The sequence below is a fragment of the Rhea pennata genome, chromosome 11, assembly GCF_028389875.1.
Source record: "Rhea pennata isolate bPtePen1 chromosome 11, bPtePen1.pri, whole genome shotgun sequence".
Classification (NCBI taxonomy): domain Eukaryota; kingdom Metazoa; phylum Chordata; class Aves; order Rheiformes; family Rheidae; genus Rhea; species Rhea pennata.
The window spans coordinates 5,631,661-5,653,656 of NC_084673.1; the positions used below are offsets into that span (position 1 = coordinate 5,631,661).

General features: G+C 39.3%; 1 protein-coding gene and 1 pseudogene across 1 annotated transcript in view; both read left to right on the top strand.

Annotated features, from left to right (window-relative positions):
- The first annotated feature begins 20,203 nt into the window (after positions 1–20,203).
- On the top strand, positions 20,204–21,896 carry LOC134145489 (coiled-coil domain-containing protein 160-like; annotated as a pseudogene).
- Positions 21,766–21,996, top strand: part of PHF6 (PHD finger protein 6) — a 35,467-nt gene continuing 35,236 nt past the window's right edge. Inside the window, exon 1 of the mRNA XM_062584837.1 lies at positions 21,766–21,858. The gene's annotated coding sequence lies outside the window, so the exon portion shown is untranslated. The remainder of the gene's footprint in view (positions 21,859–21,996) is intronic.

A 21,996-nucleotide genomic window follows, 5' to 3' on the forward strand; every position in this document is an offset into this window, starting at 1 on the left:
TTCAGACATAATACTTTATACTTCTGGATGAGAATGTTCACACAGATCAGCTCATCTTAAAAAGGAACAAATAAATGCAAAGCAATATATCAGAGAAACCACTGTAATTGTTAGCCACAGAGTTATTCTTCTGATCCTACAGCGACTGCTAACTTTTCCTGTGAATGCTCACGCATTCTCAAGTTTGATAAATCTTTGCAGGACCAGAGTTCCTTAAAGATTTGTCTTCATTGTCTTCCACACACTCTGGATTTTTCATATGGATTATGTGTCATTTACTGCTGAACTGGCTTTGATTTCAAGCATTCAGCTGAAAAATATGTAGAATGAAAACTATTTTCCTCCTGTGAGGACAGAATAAAAATAAATATTTTGAGATCAAGATTCAAATTTTTCTTCAATGTCAATTAAAAATTTAACATTTAGTTTTCTGAATAATCTTTATGTATTTATACTTCTCTATGAAAAATGACTGAAATACACTTTTTATAACAAAAAGTTTCACAATTCTTCATTATATTACTAAAATAAGTTTGAAATTGTCATTCTCCTTTTAATTTCTATTTATTTGTAAAACTATTTTAAGACTATTTATACAAAAACAAGATACAGCTAACCTATGTTACCCTGCAGTAATGAGACCAATCTACATATAAATTGAGCAACTTTGCATTGAGAAACAAATGTGTAATAATGACATGGACCTGATGTCTAATGTTAAATCATTTTTTTACAATATTGAGTGCTTTGATAAATGTAACATTTGCTGTATATCTGATATGCTTTAAAGGATTGATGCATATTAATGTTTCAGACTTACTTATTTAAGAGGCCGCTGGCAATTTATTATAAAGATTTTTATTAAAGCAAAATATAAATAATGAAAGTCCATCTTGTGTTTTTTTTATAGTTTGGTAGATATCTAAATACGCTAAATGTTGTGCTTAGCTTTCCTTTTATTTTGTTTTGTTTTGTATTTATATTCTTAGGTCCTTATTACTTAGGCTGATTTCTGCACAGCTTTTACGTACTTTCTATAGGTTTTAATTCTCTGAGTTGTTTCCACTTTCTTTAACATCAAGGGAAGTTAAATGAACACAGCCTTTCACAGTACACAGTTGTTCATATAGATATATTTGTTTTCACATGGATTAAATCCTGAAATCTGGAAGTTGTCGAATTGAAGAGATAGCTACTCACATGAGTAAATGACCCGTGTTGTGGTCACAGGATAGGGCCCTGTGTAATGTTGAACTGCTATATTGGAAATGCTTCCCATATTAACTTAGTAACAGATTTTGATTTTTCTTCATGTCAAAATCAGTTCTTTGAAGATGAAGTTTTGAATGCATATGCAATCTGGCTATATATTTCTCTTTTAGATTCTCAAGAGACAGGCTTAATCTTGTTAAACACATCTTCAGACACATACACATCCTTCTGCCATTTTACTTCCCAAATTACTTTATTAAAGTCACTGTGGTTTGAGATTTACCTTTCTCATTAAAAGATTTTTGTTGCATTACAACTTCTCTGCTTCAGTTCTATCCAAATATACATATTGCTCCCACAGGCAGGTTCCCAATTTTGCCAAATATTACTGGCATTTTGATGAGTTATCTATGTATGTGACATGGCATTTTATTTCATGCATATTGCCCCAACATTTTAATTTTGAAGTATAGTTTTTGATTTTGTAACAGCGAACAGTTGCCTCTTTGGTAAAAACTGATGCTTAACAGATTCTATTTTTTCACGAATGGCAATCAGAGTATGTTGTGAGCTGCCTAGATTTTGTGTAAATCTTAAGCTTTGTAAGAATCCATATTGGCATTAGAGGCAGAAAGTACTACACATGATGAGCCGCATTTCTAAATACATGCTTTAGGCCTTTAAAACTGTGTAAATAGCTTAAATGGGGGCTACATAAATTTGCAATCCATGAAGACTCTGTCTTGAGGAGTAATAATAACTTTCCATCAAAACAAATTCCTATATAAAGGCAGGGAATACAGTGAACCTGATCTTAGAGAAACTTTGTGCATGTTACAGACCCGAGCAGCCCCACTGATCATTCAGCCTAGTCCATGTGCGCGAGGTCCGAGAAGACTTTGGTTCCAATTCTGCACAGGATTTTATGTACATGCTTAACTTCTTCTGGTCAGTGGAACAAAATGGTACTTGTCTGAACTTCTTCACAGTGTATAAACCTAAGAATATGCTCAAGTCATTTCTAGATGAGACAGCTACCTACAAATTATACTTCCTTTACAGCATGTGACATTTGAGAAATTAATCAATAAATTGCCGTGAGACTACAGGTTACACTATTTTTTTTTTTTTTTGGCGAGTCTCCATTACTCTGTTTAGGTGTAGGAGACAGAATATATTGCCTTCATTCTTCACTACAATCTATGTATATTATCAATACTTAATATAAGGATCTAATGAGAAGACGCTGAGACCCAAAGCTTGTCCTCTTGTTTCCATTGTATCACATAGTCTCATGAAAAATACTGCTTTCTATCCAAGCTTTCCTTCTCAGGTAGAAGGAATGCATTTGCTTTTCCCCTCTTGATCAACTTGTGTACACACCGGGAGGCTGAGCCAGTATCAGACTCTGAGAATTGTTTCTGACAGATAGCCTCTACAAAGAGATACAGGTATTTGCACATATGCAAAATCTGGCAGTGTACACACACACGGTATAATCATACCCAGACAAAAAACAGTTGGTATTTTTTCTCTTGCATTGAATTGCCTCTAGTTGCATGCAATTTGAAATGCTAGGTTGGTTGGTTGGTTGGTTTGCAGAAGAAACATCAGCACATTGCAGAATGCAACACAGAAGCTCTCAGGTTGCCTGTTAAATGTGCAAAGCTTCCCAACTTGCAGGGCACTGTTATAACCCATCTGAAATTGGCTGGATGCCCCTACTTCAGCGGGCAGCATCACACCCTGAGCATCCTGGAGGTCCCGTTCTGCTGCCCAGCATCAGAGCCAGTTCTTCAGGAGCACTGACGACCTCCTCCACAGCTGTCCAGGAGATCTGCAAAGGTTGCCAAATAATCATCAGCATATGCAGCCATTAAATTAAAATGCTCTCAGTCTTGATGGGAGCCTCCAAACAGGAAAGCCTGAAGTACTTCTTACAGCCATTTGGGAGAGGCGTTTCATTATGCAGATTTTGTAGTTGTTAATCAAATAGTTTCCTTTGAGTGATTTCCCTACCAAACTTTTGTGTAGGAGCTGGGCATTGGAAGGTGGATCTCAGTGAGGCTGTTGCACAGGACTCTGTAAATTCAGGGAAGAGCTCAGCTTATGGAGTGGTCACAACTTACTGGGACTCTACATGAAGTAACATTAGAGTCTTCTCCAGCCTGCAGAGCAGTTCAGGATTAGAAGAGCATAGAACAGCTTAAATCTGTTCTGTGTTCCCTGTGCTATAGCCAGAGGCATAACAAAAAATCTCACCTCTCATCCTGAGGCACTGTTTTGTTTGTTTGTTTGTTTGTTTGTTTTTAATGAATGTGCTGTGCATGCTCTAGTTCCTTACTAAGAAGATAAAATGTATTAGCAGTAGTTTAACACATTTTTTTGGATGTGCATACGTAAAGGATGATCGTATTTCCCCAAGCCTGAAATATTCTGCTAGAAAATAAAACATCTTAGGAGGTAAACAAACTTTAGCACAAGGAATGTGCAATTCAGCTGAGCATAGTGAAAAAAATGCACTTTCTTTGAGTAAATCCACGGATTCAGCCCAGCCTGGAAGTAAGACTAAGGATGGTCAGAGACAGGAGCTCACATTCCAAGATTCAAGGTGATCTTTTTTTTTGGCAAAAAAATCCCCTAGCCCTTCTAGGAGAGAAGCTCTTTTCTTTATCAGAATAGAGTAACACAGACACTAAATTAGGAAAGGAAGATGAAGCTACCGTTCTAGCGCCTGTCTCAGCTGCTCAAAACTCAGAAGGAAGCTTTGCGCTGCTGCCAGCACCAGCTAGCTTGGCTCTGCCCCCAAGCTGCAAACAGGTTGAAGTACATCACTACAAAAGAAATGAAAAGTGCCCCCACCACTGAGTAGCACCCACCCACGTTAAATAACGGAGCGAAGCTGGGGCGAAGACGGGGCTGAAACGACTCCGCAGCCTGGAGCGCGGGGGTGCCGGCGCCGGAGGGGCTCCTGCCTCGGCTCGCCGGCCGGCTGCGGCGAGGCCGTGCAGCATCTCCGCAGCCGCCGTGGCAGTCCGGGAGCCGGCACCGCCGCGCAACAGCAGCTCTGCGGAACTGACACGGGGCTTCCAGACGCTGCGACACCCGGGCGGGTGCAGCGCCCCGTGCCCTGCCAGCGCTGCGACGCCCGGGCGGGTGCAGAGCCCCGTGCCCTGCCAGCGCTGCGACGCCCGGGCGGGTGCAGAGCCCCGTGCCCTGCCAGCGCTGCGACGCCCGGGCGGGTGCAGAGCCCCGTGCCCTGCCAGCGCTGCGACACCCGGGCGGGTGCAGCGCCCCGTGCCCTGCCAGCGCTGCGACACCCGGGCGGGTGCAGCGCCCCGTGCCCTGCCAGCGCTGCGACGCCCGGGCGGGTGCAGCGCCCCGTGCCCTGCCAGCGCTGCGACGCCCGGGCGGGTGCAGCGCCCCGTGCCCTGCCAGCGCTGCGACGCCCGGGCGGGTGCAGAGCCCCGTGCCCTGCCAGCGCTGCGACGCCCGGGCGGGTGCAGAGCCCCGTGCCCTGCCAGCGCTGCGACGCCCGGGCGGGTGCAGCGCCCCGTGCCCTGCCAGCGCTGCGACGCCCGGGCGGGTGCAGCGCCCCGTGCCCTGCCAGCGCTGCGACGCCCGGGCGGGTGCAGCGCCCCGTGCCCTGCCAGCGCTGCGACGCCCGGGCGGGTGCAGCGCCCCGTGCCCTGCCAGCGCTGCGACGCCCGGGCGGGTGCAGCGCCCCGTGCCCTGCCAGCGCTGGCGCCCCTTTCCCCTCGCGTGAGAGGCGCACGGGACCCACTCCTGCCTCGTCGGATGGGTAAAAATCATCCCTCCAGGGACAGCCCCTTTACAGAACTTAAAGCTGAGGCGCCAGCCTTGGAAAGACACTCCCCTCTCCATGTTTGCAAGAAGTTAATCCTACTGTATAAATGAACCTGTTAACTTTATTTTGAAAGCAGTGCCTCTGCAGCCGAACTTCATTAATCCAAATAGGACAGAGAATACAGAATTTATCGGGGTAAAGGGCATTGCTGATATAAACAATGTCTCTCAGGACACAAGTTCTGTTCACGTTTGAAAATGGTTTACTGCGCAGCTCATTACATTAAATTATGTTCTGTTTAATCACGAGCCATATATAACTAGTTGAGGCAAACTTAGAGTTTCACCTCAGAGTTGTCAGCTTTGCAAAAGTGAAAACATTCAGACTATTGTGATTCAGCCATTGATACTCATTGCATCGTGATTTAATCAGATACAAAAATAGCTTAAAATAATACTGCCCACTAATGTTTCTAAGGGCAAAAGTTAACATTACAGCCAATATGTAGAAATTTTTAGAGGCACGCTAAAGAGTTCATACTAAACTGAGTTAATAATTAATTAATCCAGTTCCCATGTCTTCCTATTACATATGCCATTCTGTTAATTCCTAAAGACAAATGAGACATTTTCTTCCTTAGATTCTCATAGAAATTTTAGGCCAATTGTGCAAACATTTAAACATGCAAGTGGCATTTCTGTGAGTATAGTTACTCATGCTTGCAAATATTTGCAGGATGAATCTTTAAAAGTATGCATCAACTAAAAATATTGTTATGTGTAACTTTCTCTGATCAATTAATTGTTGGAAGTATTACTATCAAAAATGGCATTCTGGGACAAAAATGTCTTCATGCCATATAAAATAGAGAAAGATTTGTTGACTTCTGCCTCCTACAGGATTGAGACAGAAAAAGTTTAGGTTACTACTACAAGCATGACTCAATCAAAAACCAGACATTCTGCAAACTACTTAATCTTGTAGCCAGACTTAATTTTCCTAAAATATTACATTCTAGTATTTCAATCTATCTCAAATATTTGTTCTCCCAATCATTACAAGAAACTAAAGAGAATAAAGACAGAAAGGAAAATGAAAAATAAAGGGTTTGTATTAACTATAGAAAAAATGCATTTACTATTGATTTTTTTAAAAGCTTTGAAATGGCTTAATCTGAAAAACTTGGGGAAAAAATGAAAAGGCACAAGATTTAAGGGCAACCAGCAAGAAAGCATCTACTAAGAGAGGGTTCTTTTCAGATCAACATGTGTCCTGATGTAAATGTAAATGCTTGAAAACAGTTACAGCAATAATTATTAACAGTGGCATCATACTTATGAGTAAGAAAATATTTGTAGCCAATTACTCAGTTTTACGAGTTCTGCACAGGAGTGAAACTCTAAGGAAAATATATATTATGCCAAACAAACTCCATGCAGTTTCAGTGAAGAAATGCTTTTGAGGTACCTTGTGACAAGGCATTGGGTCGTGACCTAGGTCTTGAGAAGCCTGAGTTAGTAGATGTTAGTTTTCATTGGGTCTTTGTTTACCATGGACTTAGACATTTTGTATTATTAAGAATCTGTGGCTTATGAGGACATTCTATTTATCTTACCAGTCCTTTTTGATGGAAATGCCTGAATTTTCTTGGAAACAGGGATTTTATTGTGGATTCTTGGTGCCCCTTGGAGAGGCTTATTTTTCGGGACAATAGTTTTCCTTAGTGTCACTACCCTTTTCATTTCCCAATGGTCACAGGCTCTCAAGGTCGTGCAAAGTGCATCCTTTTGTTATAATGGACCCAGAATTTTGTTTAAAAAGGCAGCAAAAAGATCTCTGCCTAGTGATTTAAAGTATATTTTTTGCCAAGTACCTCTATATTGGATTTTGGCTGGTCTGTTTAAAAATCTGAATAATTTGAAGAATAAAAAGTTTAAAGGCAAATTTCAGGAGTATTCTCAGTATACATTTTTTTTAATTTACCACATGTTCCCATCTAACACTGAAATGTAGATTCTGAAGCAGAATTTTCTATATAAACCTCTGCATAATTTAAATATTTGATGTATCTGTGATATTGTATGTTAAACATATTGTAATATAAAGCATGAAAATAATAAATCTTTTTTGTTTATTCTGATTTAGGTTAACTTTTCCTCTCCCAAATTGCTCATATAGGTAGTTCCTATTCTTTTATATTCCTCCTGATGAGTGCTGCAGTGAAAAATGTTGACCACTGCAATGGCTTATTGGCTCATTGCATTTTTTGATGTTGTTGGGCTTGCTTAGAAAGTAAACAGTTCCCCTCAGTTTTAATCAGAGAGCACAAAACTCCATATAGGCTGAATATTCAGTAAAAATGCTATGAATTCTACCTTGAAAATTTCCCCTAAGATTCGTCTGTTTGCAATTTTCTTTGACCTCAGTAACATCAAATCTTGATTAAAAGTGAAAAAAATACATAAACCCTTAAGAGTATTTTGATTCTTTACTTTGCTCTTTGTCACCAGATTACACTGAATTTTACATAAACTTACTCTCTGCTTTGTAAGAAATATATTAAATCACTTTCCAAACTGTTTGAAAACATGACTAGGAACAAACACAGTTTGTCCTCAGAATGTTGTAGTCTGCGTGACGTGCCTCAGGGCTCAAGAGGTCACTTGTAGGTTTGGGCTTTTTACTAAGTTTTTAGAATGCCTGTTAGATTGCAGTCTTTTATTGTGCTGCTTGTTCCCGTTTTTGCATAATCAGTTTTAGAAGCATTGTAGGTTGTCTTCTCACTATCAAATCTACAAGCAAAAGTAATAATTAAAAAGATCACACGCATTAGCAACTCAAAACTTACTGTTTTCAGGACTATTTACTTTTTTATTATTTGCGTGTGTGTTTCTGCACAGATGATCAATAGCTGCAAAATAAAATTTATCAGTACTTTTAGTATAGTTTCCCAGAAATAAATTATCATAATCATGTTTTCAATTGTTAAATTATAAAATTGAAAATAGTGTATTTTTAAAAAATACTATATTTTTAATAGTAGACTATTAAAACTACAGCCTTTTGAACCATATATTTTCTCCAAATATGCCTTTGCTTACTTTTTGTTTGCAAGTCTCTAAGAAGGAAAAATCAGTTTTCACTTTTGCTTACAAGCAGTATCCAAGCATTTCCATTGTCTGAAGTTGTTCCACTAACACAACACTTTAAATTTGCTCTGCAAATCCCTGAATAATATTTATATACAAACAAAATTGTCCTAACTGCATATTTTATCTATACATTTTTATTAACAGATTTTATGAAAATAAATTTTAGTTATAATATTTTGCATAAATTGCTAGGCAATGTCCTGATACAAAGCTTATTAAAGTCAGTGGAAAATATTTCAAGTAGAATTAGAAAGTCTTTGAGGAAAACTTTACCAAAAGTTAGAAACATTTTTTTCCATTTTAAATAACAATATATCACACTATGAATTATTTTGTGAAACTATCACAAGGCTTTCACATAATTTTATTTATCTGTATTTTTTATTTGTAAGCTATAGCTATCTTTCCACGTTTTGCAGTCCTCAATAGAAAGAAAAAAAAAAAAGCTTCAATAACAGCTTTTCTTAATTAAGAATTTAGGAGCAGTCCTCTTTCTTTTTTCTTCCTCTTTTTTTCTTTTTTCTTGAAATGTTTTCAGGTCAAAGCAGAGCCGATTCTCTAATTAAGCTCTTAAATGCTGCTACGTTCTAGTAATGATAGAGTTAGAAGGCAGCAAATTCACTAAATCCTCGTCTTGACGAATCAGTTTATTTTCCCATCTGCTCCTATTTGCTAGATTCACTTTTTAAATCTACCCTTGTGATTTCCACAGAGCAGGCTAAAAGATTTTATTTACTTTGGAGTTACATATTTAATTTGTGAAGAGATGCTGAATTCTTAAAACATCCTATTTCACAAAGTTGTTTTTAGGGGAATATGGAATTTTCTTAGCAACCAAGTTTCCTTTTTAGTTTAGATCTTTTATTGAGCTTTTGGGTGATGCAAGACATAGGCATAAACAGCTACACAAAGGAAACTGGGATTTTATTGTGCATTCCTGGTGCCCCCTTGAAGAGCTTATTTTTGTGGACAATAGTTTTCCTTCGTGTCACCACCCTTTTGATTTCCCAGTGGTCACAGGGTTCCAGGGTCGTGAAAAGTGCATCCTTTTGTTCCTCCTAGCCTAAAATTCTGTATAAAAAGGCAGTTAAAAGACCCTAAACTTGGTTAAGACTTGGAGGATATTTTGTGGAGCAGAACTTAAGTTGCATGCTTTATTAAATTACAGTTAAGATTACAATTCAAGAAAGAAGATACCACTAAACACAAGAATTACCAATTATCTGTTTCTAAAGTCACAAACCTAGTCCTGAAATATCTCTTAGCATTAAGATAATTAATAATGGCCACTGAACAACAAAAATCCCAATTACTTTAATATCTAAGTGTAATTAGAAAATGTTAAATTTAATTTTGTAGTATCCTTTTAAAAGAGCTTTACTAAATATTTGAAATGTTATTGAGATGCACTGCACTAATAAATCCTTATTTATTCTTTAAATTAAATATTAAGGACCCTTTAGTCTTTCAAAAAGATTAATGAAAACTGATTTTCTGACAGGAATTTTAATAGCTCATCACAGAAACTTTTCAATAAAGAAATAAAAAGATGCATTTTTAATTGCATTCCTTATTCATATGTACTTCAATCTTAAATAAAATTATGTACACTAAATAAACATTCTTACGTGTAATAGTATCACTCTGACATTCCTGCAGCATACTGTATCAAAGTTTATACGTTCCTCATACAAGATGACTCTTTAAGGGAAAGTACATGCCAGCATCTAATTGATGGAATTTGCAGCACGACAGTATCATGTGCTGGATAAAGTCAACACTGTCTAAAGAGAAAGATGGCACTAACTCTCAGGCTCCCCTCTATATGCACCCCTACAAGGTCTGAAGTAGCTTTCAAGGTCTTAGCAAGAGCTGGGTTGGAGAACAACAAATGATGGGAAGCTGGAGAAGTCCTAGAGTGGGACAGCAAGGAGTGGAGAAGTGATGGACACAACCTGTGCCTCGGAGAGATGGTCTGGAAGAGAACAGAGTCATTCAGCAGCGTCAGAGGCTGGGTCGGGCTCCTGCTTCATTTATTGTTGCTAAGCGCCAGAGCCACGTCAGACACCCCTGTGCTTAGTAGTAAGACCAATCATATTTTTTAAAGAAAGAAAATCAGGTATTTCCCAAGTTGAAATGTTCCATGGAAAGTGCATTATCTCTGTGCAAGTGTGGGAGTTCTATTTGTTTTCCTAATGAAAAAGAAGTAAATGTGTGAAACCTGCAATAATCTGATCTGGAAAAGCTTCATGACACTTGTCAGTGGATTGCCTCATATACTCATTTTCCTTTTTAGCCAAAGTCCCATGAGGCAGACAGAGGCTTCTGTGATACATTCCCTTTTTTTCCTCAAGGATCTGTGGTGTATCAGGATAAAGCCATTTTGCTTACAGAAGATAACAAAAGCAGGAAGCATTCCCCAACATAAGGATTTAATTTCTTAAATGAATGTTTTTGTCCTGAAATGTATACCAAAGCCCCTCAAATCTCCCTGGAAAACAAGAGAAGTAGGTATTTTAAAGATATTTTATGGATGCTCTATACGCCCTCCCCTTTCACAGAATTCAACCCTGTATTCTCAAGGTGCTTGCTTATTTTTCTAACGACCGGAAGGAGGGCACCTGGAAATAGAAAGGTGAAGGCTATATAGACCTTGTGATGTAGACTATATCCAAAAGATATTTTTGTTCTTATTGTTCAGATTTCTTGTTACCTTGGAAATGGAAAGGGCTTCTAATTTAGCAGAATTAAATTAAACCAATCTCTCTACCAGCAACTGGAATGTTGAAATATTGGCTATATCTAACACTAGAGTGGTAGGTCGCTACTAGATTGGTATACCAGATTCATTGATATTTAACAGTAGATGTATTTTCTCTGGTTCAATGTCCTGATCACATTTTTTTATGCTCTGACAAGATAATTTTCTTTGCAGTTAGTAGCCATGACATTTAGTGAGTGAAGTGAGGATTTAAATTCCGACTAAGTGTCAACTAATGGCTGCTATCTAACTTCCTGCCAGTCTCCCTCAATCTTACTGTTTTCCTAAACATGACTTGCCATGTCCATATGCTCATCTCAGTGCAGAATCTCCAGCAGTCTGAAGAGCAGTTAAAGTAGGATCACGTAAAATAAACAGAAGCTAATATCAAAACAAAAAATGGATTTTGGGGCTAAGTAAAGTTAATCCCTCCTTTGTTCAGTGCTGCTGTTTTTCACAATAAAACATGACAGAATTGGGAGAGAAGGCTTGTTCAATAAATGTTCGTAGGTTTGGCCCCTGCTCAGCACAAAACAGTCACTCACTACTTGATGCAAAGTGGTGGTGCTCTATTCTGTCAGGGTGCTAGTTACATCCTTGGCTATGTAAATATTGAGGCTGAAACAAAAAATACTATCATATGTCACACATTTCCGTGACATATGGACATACAGATGGACACGATAAAACAACAACATATACAAGAAATGCACATACAAAATTCACTTGAACCCATATAATTACATTTTAAATATTATTTCTATAATTGCATATCTAAAGTTTTGTGTTATGCAAAGTAACATCATTTATTATATATCTTAGAGATACATTTTAGGTTAGCTGGTCTGATGAAAAGTTGAAAGACAGTTAAGCCACTAGTATAAAGAACTATAATTGCTCTCCTATGCAGGGCATACAGTTGTGAAAAGGCAACAGTGTGTCTCCTCCCCCAAACTTGGCAAAAGCTCATCCTGGGCTGTTCTTCCTCTCATCCATGAGGATGGAGCACAACTATCTTCAGTGCTCACTTGGACATGTCTGCCAGATAAGCTGTACAACCCACTGAAATCACAGCTGGCATGTACCAAAGCATGGAGACATCTCCAAAGACTTTGGGTTGTTCTAGTAGGGTATGCACCTTCCCACAGAAGGCTAAATCTTTAGAAAGAGAGGTCAAAAGAAATTCTTCTTGGCATACAGTGCTTAACCTCCCTGGGAAAACTAGGACCTTACAGAATAGTACAGCTCTTTGCATATCTGATTTGAGGTCAAATGAGGAGTGCTTTCCAACAACAAAACCACTTCTCCAACCCATTTACAGTAAAAATAAATGAGTGACTTTGTGGACAAAAAATGCATCCGAATTTTAAAGTAACTTCTTGTAGGACTCGAAAGGACTACACTAAACCCAGAAAAAAGAGAAAAACCTTATAGCTAATGAAACATTGATTAGCAGTGAGAATTTTCACAGTGAATAACTGTTTTTCATAAAGGGACTGAATCATGTTTTGGGAACAGTATACAGTGGGAAAGGCTGTTGCTTGAATACATTTGGAAGAGGATGGGAGATTAACTGTATTTAGCTTATGCAGATACTAGGAGAGGGTGTGAGAGTAAGGTATGCCCTTATGCCAGGCTGGGCTCTGGGAGCTCTTAGGCCACAAAGACCCCTTTCTAGGGTCCCCCCATCTTCCCCAGCAGCCCTAGAGGGGAAGCAACAACAGGCAGTGCTAGCCCAGAGTCTCCGAGTGGTGTCCAGCAGTCGTGCTCAGCCTCGGAGCTGGACCACACTGCCCACCTGGGCTTCCTACTCAGTGTATGCCTTTTGGATGTGCAGGCACCATCCCCAACCCTGCCTCTGCACTACACAAAGCCACTCGTTTTGGGCCTCTTCCACTCCTGGGAACTGTGCAGGGGACCACCAACCACCTCCTATGCTGCCACAAGCCTCCGTCTGCCCCTAGGTCCCCAAACGTACTGCTATGCCCTTCTTCCCTCCCCCCAAATCAGGACCTGTTTGGACCCTTAGAGGCTTCTGTGCTGTGGGGGACAACTGATGCCTTAGCAAAAGCAAACACTGGTCACAGCAGATCACAAGCCTGGGGACAAATCCTACTCTGACCTGCTGACTAGGAGAGTGTGGGCACGCTCCCTGCAGTTATGGGGGCATCTCTGCCGATCAGCCTCCTGGTCCTCCCTCAACAGAGGTCTAAGAGCAAACTGACTAACAAATCCCACTGATTTTTGGTTTTGAGTATACAGGGGCCAAGCTGCCAGGATGGCGCAGCACAGTGGAGAGCCTGGGTTAACTTCCTAGCTGTTGGAGAAATGCATGCAAGAAAAACATCCACCTTGGAAAATATCTTCCAGCTCTAGCAAATACGCTTGTCCTGTAGCCTCCTTCATAGTCCATGTGTGGTTTTCAAAACTGTTTGCACAATATACTTCTCCAAGCAGTTCTCTCTGCAGAGATGCAACTGGTGCACCTACACAGTGAGCCTGAGTTCCTGTGTAGTAGGACAAGACCTAAAGATAAATAGCATCCACACATGCAGCCCCCAGGTGTTTGTAGTTTTTGTCCAAATATCTCCAGCAATCAGATTAAGAACAGCAAGAGTGTCCAGTCAAATGGTATCTTTATTTTCTGCATCTTATCTTCCTAACCATTTGCTTTCCTAAATACTTTTTCAGATGAAATTAAGATATCCTAGTTCAAGTAAGTGCAGCTTTGATTCCCATAGGTAGTCATGGTAATATGATTTCAACATGCAAATTATAATAAAAAGTGTTTGAGATGTTTTTGAATTGCATTTGACTCTTTTGCAAATTTTCCAAAACATGTTTTTTTCCTCTGGTGTCTAATATCTACAGTGAAATTCATCATAATCTGCATTCTTTAATATCTGAATATATTTAGTCCCGTATGAAATTTCAAAAGAAGTAGTTACATTGTAATGTTCAAAAAAGCTTCCTAACTATGTTTTGAAAGGCTGTGACTTGATAATTCAGAATCTCTTGCATTTTATATGGGATGAACTTGTGCCACACACTACCTAAAGCTGCAGAAAAAAATGTTTCTGATTTAGGCAATTTTTATTAGTTATAGCAAAAATTTTAAGGTTCCCTTATCTTGGCAATAATTCTCAATTTATAATTTTTCAGACCAAAAACATTAGAATATTCTTGCTGAATTTTCAGAATTGATGAAAAACTATGGAGTCACTCAATAGAATTAGTGAGTGGGGCTAATTTCTCTCTAGGACATCTCTCAGGAAATTTAGCAGCAGATGATCTTCTGTTCTGCATAGGCATTCATGCCATCTTCATAATTTGTAACGTCCAAACACCTTCCACTAGAATATTAAGCAAAATGGCTAGCATATTTCACATGTGGTTCATGGTGCAAACAGAAACAGTGCATTAGGAAAGAGTTCCTAAAGGGAAAATGAAAACATTTGGAGACTTCTCTGTCTCTTCATGCAGTGCCATCCTGTTCCTCATCCCCCTGCTGTATGATTTTTTTCTTCCATGGTTTTGGGTTTTTGTTGGTGTAAGTGCATAAAACAAAGTCTCACACATTATGAAATCCAGAAACTGAAAAGACAGACATGTTTCTTCTGATATTTTACTGCCAATTTCTTGTAAATATTTTCTATCTGATAGATTTCTGTGTCTTTGGAAAGAAGTACTACCTCTGTGGCAGCACTCAAAGCTTCTCTTACTGCTAATAACTAGTTTTGGAAGAACTTTGGGTACAAAAGAAGACAAAATAGCCTTTCTTAATGATGATTCAGTTTTGGCTTTTCCCTGTAAATATTCCAGTAGTTCTGTGTGTCAGTGATGCAGTATTTTCTGTCCTCTGTGTTTCTACAGAATCCTCCAGCTTCGTGCTCCAGAGGTTTGTTGGGCCAGTGAGTCCAGGAGCAGTTTGGATACTATTTTTAAGAGAATAGAATCAACACTAGTCTTGATTGCAAGGCTAATTACAGAGTAATTTGTTCAGTGTGCACATGCTTCTCCAGAAGAACAAGTTGCAGATCTCTCTGCATTTTCCTTCGTAAGACCTTCAATCTGGGTAGTGATAGATACAGGAAGTTGGGTAACACAGGGAAACAATAATTATCAGTGTGACAGGTGGAAGTATCAGCAGGCAAACTGTTGTCAAATTTCAGAAGTTTCCACCGAAGTTTTTAGGAGGTGGCAAATGAGCTAGTTCTGTAGATATCCACAGTAGTTCCTCCATAGTAGGAGGCACAGTATGTGGAAAAGCATGGAAGTTGATTTTGGGGGGCCAGTGCGGGGCCAACTGCAACATGGTAGAGCAAAATGAGAAAAGTAGGTCACCAAGTCACCTGTTCTTTCGGTAGAGTATAGGAGATGTTGATCCATTAGTATACTGGATTTATTTTTATTATTATTTTAGCTTTGCTTATCTCAAATGGATTTTGGCTGGTCCATGTTTCCAAAGGAGAGCACTTCTGAGGGAGAAAGATGACTGCCCTAGAAAAGGAACAAAAAAATGTCTCTTTCTTTTTCTCCAGTCTTTTGTTTTTACAGCTTGAAAACAGGGTTATCAGTGATGAAAACAGTTGATTAAAAATAATATAAAAAAGATGTTTATATTCATGCTACAACACTGTTTGTGGTTTGACTGGTTGTTTCGCTCAGTTCAGTGCTGTCAATCCAGAATAACTCTGATCATAGCAATAATCCCTTAAACTTGCTTTAGCTAACATGGATTCAGCAGATGCATTTTTGCTGTTTTATATAGTCCTGCTAGAGAGTTTGTACATGGCTGTCACTGCTCTTGCAGGACCTCTTTCCTGTGAGCACGCAATGGCAGTGAGGAGAAGCATCCCATGCATTGTTGGCTATCATTCTGCATGCTGCCCTGCAGTGAGCTTTGGCCTTGTATTGTGGACTGCCCTGGATCTGCTCATGAGAAACTGTGAATTATTTTCATTTTTCTGAGTATTTTCTTCACACTATCAGTTACTAGCTTGTAACTATTTTTTATTGTTGGAATCTTTGTTCTGTTGCTAGAAAAAAATGTCAAATGGAAGAAATTGTTTGAAACAGTTTGGAATGTATTTCTATTGCTTGAAGTAGGCTCTAATTCTTGCTTTTTTTTTTTTGTTTTGCCAGAGCACGCTCCTAAAATACAACAGCTACTTCAAAATGCAAACTCTTTGTTCCTGCCTGGAGACATTTGGCAAATACTGTTTCTAGGAAAGAAGGAAATATGGAGGGGAAGGCATGTAGATGGAGAAAGCATGTGAGGGAAGGGGTGAGGGAAATGAAGAAAATTAAGAAAAAAGATAAATAAACCTACCAGAGTCTTCCTGTATCATTAGGGGTATAGGTCTGATTTACCTCAGTCACAAATAGTTCTTGGATGTCTGAGAGGTCCAGATCCCCTGTATTCTTTTCTGCAACGTGCTTGTCATTAGACTGAAAAAAGGAGACTCCAGAAATACAGGGACTGATTGTAGATAAACCACGCTTTTGCAGTGGCAATGTCCATCATGATGGCACACACACAGATGACACTACATACTAATGGCAGATCTGTTGACTTCTGATTTTCTGGTAGGGCTGGTGTTGTTCTTTCCTGCCTTGTTCAGCACTGCTCTTTGCTCAGTCATACCCAGCTTTTCACTTATCTAAATAAGTATCTTTCTGGAAGCAACTATGCAGCTGGCTTGTAGTGTTCCTCTGCCCCAAGCTGCAGGAAATAATGACTTCCTCTGAGATCAGGCTGCAGCAGGAAACTTGATGAATTTCTCCTTCCCTCTTCTCTTGCCCTCCTTAGTTACCATTTTAGCTCAGAGCTAATACAATATAATGTAAGAAAAAACATTTTAGGGCAAGCCAAAGAGGACAGGCTGCCAATCCCAGGCGTTAAGTCTGCAATCTAAGTAGCTGCAGTTGCAGAATCAGGGGCATCAGCATGTTGTTGCTGGAGAACAGGCAAGATTACCAGAGTAATGGCCAGGCAAGTCCTGCACCACCTGTACAGGACCTGTACCACTTGAAGAGCCAGTTTAACTAACTGGCAAAAACTTAAGGGTTTGATGGTAGGACTCAAAATTGAGGTTAAACACATGCAAAATCTGTACTTGAGACCAGGCCTGTGAAAAGAGGAAAAGAGATGATCCTAGATCTAGACAGAGACCTGATTTCATTTACCTTTGTGTTACAGATCCCAGATAAATGGCTAAAGCCAGGAAATCACACAGGTATCTGAGTTCAGAGGAGACAGCCTTGCTGCCCATGCTTCTCCCCACTCCACTTTCTTACTCACAGCCACATAGTTCCTCAGCTGAGTGTGGGGAGGTTAAAACCACTAAAGGCAGCATTATGCTCAGATATAAATACATGAGTGCCTAAGGAATTCTAGAAACTTCAATATTAGGCAATGAAAAGTGGCCTTGAAATTTATCTGTGTTGTTTTCAAGCCCTTCTTTCTTACTTCTACTAATCCTGACGGTGGATAGTTTGAGGATTTGCTAATGTAAAACCGAGGGCACCAGTGTAATATTCCCCCAGTCTAAATAGAGGCCATTCCAAAGGGAGTTATAAACCGCGCCAGTTGCTTGTAACTGGTAGAATTTACTTCTGTAGTAGATGAGGACTGAGCTACACATAGTACCTGTACCCTACTGGGGATATTGTTGCTATAGCTCTCACTGTTATGATTCTCACTTATAATCAATTTATCAGGCAATTTTATTGGTACAAAATGTTTTTGTAGATTGTGCGATACCTGATGACAGTCTCACAAATGTGTGAGAGTGGCTTATCGGACAAACATCCAGAGTTTTGAGATTAACAGTTACTTTCTATGTTTCCTGTTGAGGTCATTGGGGCATACCAGGTTTACAGATTGGTGCTTACGGTAGTTTCCTTTATGCCTAGTTCAGTGTAAAAGTAGGATGCCAATACAAAGGGTTGTCCTGCTGCTCTCCTGCAGCTGCTTATTCCTGCCCCTAGTGCTCATGCAAGTAGAAGGGGAGTTGGTCCATCTTGCTGACTTGTTAGAAAACAACAAACTCCCCAAATATAATTTTCCATGGATCAGTGAGCTGAACTGGATGACTATGGCATCAAGCAATTGCTAGAGTCTGAGCAAGAAAAGATACAGAAAAGTACAGCCAAGATGCAGGGGAGGAAATTATAAGTATTCCTTTTCCTTACATGATACTACATCCTCAGTGCATTTGAAAATTGCATCCTTCAGTGTTAATTAAATGTAAATCTTTTGTTTGTTTTTAGTTTGTTTATTTGCTGCAGTGGAAGTCAGTATACTTTTATTATGAAACAAATGTGTCATGACTATTTGTATTCATTGGTAATGTGGTCAGAAATCCTAAGTTTCGAAAGTCTGGAGCTGATTTTTAGAATACACAGTTGGAATGATTCAAAGCTTAGCATTATAATGCATAACTAACAGCTTTTAAATTTTATGTAATTATTTTTAATACAACTGCATTTTTGTTTCTAACTTGTTAAGTGAATGTATTGCCCTGAATTTCTTTTCTAATAGCCCTAAAGACGAGCAACCCTTCACTGCAGAACAGGCTGTAAGTTTGTTAGGTACACTGTTAGTGTATGTCACTCTTGTTCTGAAAGGACAACTTTAGGTGAGGCTGCCATTCTCTTATGATTAGCAAGATCTTGACCAGTATGATTCCACATTTAGACTGTCTTTCTGGATAAATTTAATCACTAGCATAGCAATGAACTCTGTAATGGAGATATCTGTTCATTAGAAACAGGACTGAAGCAACTGCAGTACTTTTTTACTGTTAGATCAGGAAGATGAAAATCATTCAGAGGAGGAAGACAGATTCCTCAGTCAACCAGAACAGAAATTTAGGACTTTAAACTTCCTTCAAATTACCCTGATATGCCTGTAATATCAGTGAGAAGTCTGTGTGGAAGTCAAGCTGGAACACATCCTTCCTGGAGTAGCTGCATATCAATTTATTTTTACTCAGATCAAATGCCAATCATCCTTGGCATATAATAAAGCATCTCTGAACTCATTACTGTCCAGTTGTTTGATTTCGGCTAAGTGAAATATTACTGCTTTTATTATCATTTAGTAATTACCTTTCTTCACCCGTAAGTATAACCCCTGTATCAAGATCCTGTTCATATCCAGTTTATATTTCTACTCATAAAATTTTAAATGATACTTACTTAGGCTATCCAATCCTAATAGCCAAACTTTTACCATAAGCCTCAATACATTTCACCTCATGCTGTTGTTCTTATTGGATTTTAATGCAAATCCAGATATAATTTTAACTTTCATAACAGCAAAGTAAACCGAGCTTTATCTTTTCAGTTCAGTAAGTATGGTGCAATGAAACATATCTGAACAAATAATTCTGAGTAAATAGCATATTTTTCACCTCTACAGATTTCTACAGATTTTGATTCATAATCTGATTTAGTTTTTAGTAATATATATTTGGAGATGCCACTAAATTCCTATTGAAGTTTGCTTCTCTAGCAAAACTTAAATGATTTTGCGTAATTGTTTCTGCCCAGTTTGTATGCATAGAATGGACTATGACTGGAGTATCAGGAATCTGGTAGGTCATGATTAAAGGGCAATTGTCAGGGTTACCAGAGGCAGCATATATATCGCCTGTCTCTACTATGTATAGCTTTCCAGTAGTTCACCGTAATAAGGTCTGACATCTTCACAGTTCTTAACTAACACCTAGCATCTAAAGCACAGCACTGTTGCATATATTCAGACCCCAGTGTGAATGTTAAAACAAAGTAAGTACCTTTGAAGAGCTTGAGCGGTGATGCGATTAAACAAAGAAGTCAGGTTACAATAAATATGGTCTGTAGTCCTCATTCCATAAACGTATGTTCAATAATATTCTCCTATAAAACCTACTTAATTTAAAAAATAAGATTTGCCTCATACATGAGCTATACACATTTGTTTGGTTTTAAAAAATATAGATCTAAAATGTTTCTTCCAACAAACTAGTTTAATATTATATCATCAGCTAAAATACAAATGAGTTCCTGTGTAGGGTATTTAGCTGTAACTTTGCTAAAACCCTTACTTATACTGTATATAAACTCACTATTGTGTGAGTCACCTTACATAAGAACTGGTAACCTGAAGAAACGTATTAAAAGCTTTAAGTCTTTTTAGAACAAAAGTATCAGCATTTGCATCAAAGTTTATTGACTCAACAATTGGTTTTTTTCTCCTTTGATAGGAAACAAATCTAAGGAATGGAGAGAAAGCACTGAGAGGAGGAGTTATTTTTTCCTAATTTCAGTGCACATAACTTTTTTGGTCAGGCCAATCAATCTGAATCACTGATGTCTGAAAAACTGGCTTTAGAAAGAGCAAAGAGAGTGTAAAAAAAAAACCCTACAATATGGCAATTACAAAATTGTAAGAAGAAAAAAAGGATCGAGAGAATATTTTCCCAAATTAATTGTTCAAGAATATGAATCTAAGTTGGTAGGGGCAAAGATAAACATTTCAAAGGAGGAAACAAGGGGATTCTGCCTGCTGTGGGGCTGGTAATTTAGATGTTGGAACTGAAGAAAGCTTAAAGGAAACAGAGAGTCATTGTGCCTGGAATGCAAAGGAATTAGCAGCTTTGCAACAAGAAATGCACAAGGACCATTTGGAATGAGTTTCTCTGAAACTTCATCTGTCCTTCTTGAGTGCACAGTTAGTGGAACTCAAAACTAAATATAAAAAATTACGAGTGGACTTTGAAAACACCGAACAAGAACTCTTTAAATTCTAAGAATGAAGTTCGCTGCAAAACTATCCAGTTAAAACAGAGTCAAAGGGCAAACTTTAAAAAAGGTCTTGAGCTTCAAGGTTTGAAAGACGACTTATGTGAAAAATCAGCAAACTTAAGAAGATGAAATGAAGACTTGCCCCAGGCAAGAAAAGAAACTCTTAATTTAAATCCAAAGAACAAAGATTTACAACAGGACTTTAAGAAGTTAAAACAGCAACATAAGCTTAGAAATAGGACTACCATAGAAAAGGTGAGTATGTGTTACTCACAGGAAAATAAAAGTGTAAATTAGCATTAAAAGTGAGCTAAATGATGAAAAGGTTTGGCATGTCAGGAATATTAAAGCTTTAGAAATACTTAGGAAACATTTTTGGCACAAACACCAAGTAATGCATTCGGTTACTTTAGGTACATGTTTTCTAAAAATAAAAAATTCAAATAGTTCTTCTCAATTGCAGTAAAAAAAGTTTGCCATTTGATTTGGGTTTGTACCTTTAAACCCTTTTTTGATTTAATGAAATGTCAAACTTTTTGATTTTTTACAGAAACCTAACAGTGAAACAGCATCTTGTTAAAAGCTTTGCGCTGTGGGTAACTGCTTTACCCCGGGGCAGAGCATCCTGCGGGACTCTCGTGCCATGGACTTTGCACACTCCCTCCGGAGAGCGAGTCTCTGGAAACAGGGCGCTGGTTTACACTCACTCACATAAGCCGCCGCTGTGAAACTCGGCCTGAGGGCAGAGGCGTCTCCTCCTCACCCCCTGAGGCGCTCACAGCCAAATGCTGAATAAAGCCATTTTGGCACACGCAACAGTTGGGTGTAAGCAACTGACATTACATATTCTTATTAAAATCACTGCGATAACAGAAAACGTGCAACCGCCCAGAGCAGAGGTGCTGACACCTCCTCTCCCACCGCCCAGCCCACCAGGCCCGGCGGCCATTACAGCGCCAACGGCCAGCGCCGCCCCGCGGGCGCCCAGCAGGGGGTGCTGCGCCGCCGCCGCCGCCGCAAAATGGAGGCGGGCGCCCGAAATGGGGGAGGCGGTGGCGGCAGCAGTGGCGCAGCGGCAGGAGGCGGCTGGGCTCCTCCACGAGGTCGGCGCCAGCGGCGGGAACGGCTTGGTAAATGTTCAGTCTTGGTGAAGCACGTCGTTTATTAGGGGGCTGAGGGGATCGGGCTGGCCGGCTTCGCTTCGTTTGATGACGGGTGTCTCTCCATCTTTTGACTATGGGTGATAAAGCTTAGGTTTTGTGGAAATG